The sequence below is a fragment of the Octopus bimaculoides genome, chromosome 8, assembly GCF_001194135.2.
Source record: "Octopus bimaculoides isolate UCB-OBI-ISO-001 chromosome 8, ASM119413v2, whole genome shotgun sequence".
NCBI lineage: Eukaryota > Metazoa > Mollusca > Cephalopoda > Octopoda > Octopodidae > Octopus > Octopus bimaculoides.
In genome coordinates, this window is record NC_068988.1 from 40718804 (window position 1) to 40719282 (window position 479).

The following is a 479-nucleotide window of genomic DNA, read 5'->3' on the forward strand; positions in this document are numbered from 1 at the left end:
ATATATATATAAATTGTGTACACACACACACGCACATACACACACAAACACACACACACACATGAAAACATATGACCACAGTACAATACATGCATACTCCTAAACGTCAATATGCCTATATCTTTGTGCGAGTGTGTGTGTGTGTGTGTGTGTGTGTGTGTGTGTGTGTGTGTGTGTGTGTGTGTGTGTGTGTGCGTGCGTGCGTGTGTGTATATATATGTAAGTACGTACGTATGTATGTATGTATGTATACAGAAATATTTAGACAGTAAAATCCATTCATAAACATCGTCACAATAACAAACGGAAAAATATATCTGCATTTGCATTATTACAAATACATGTATGTTAAGATGTGGTCAAACAAAACGTGTGGATGTGTGCACGTATATAGTTAGATGTATATATATATGTATATACATACAAATGTATGTACTTATATATATGTTCTATATATATGTATATATATATATATATAT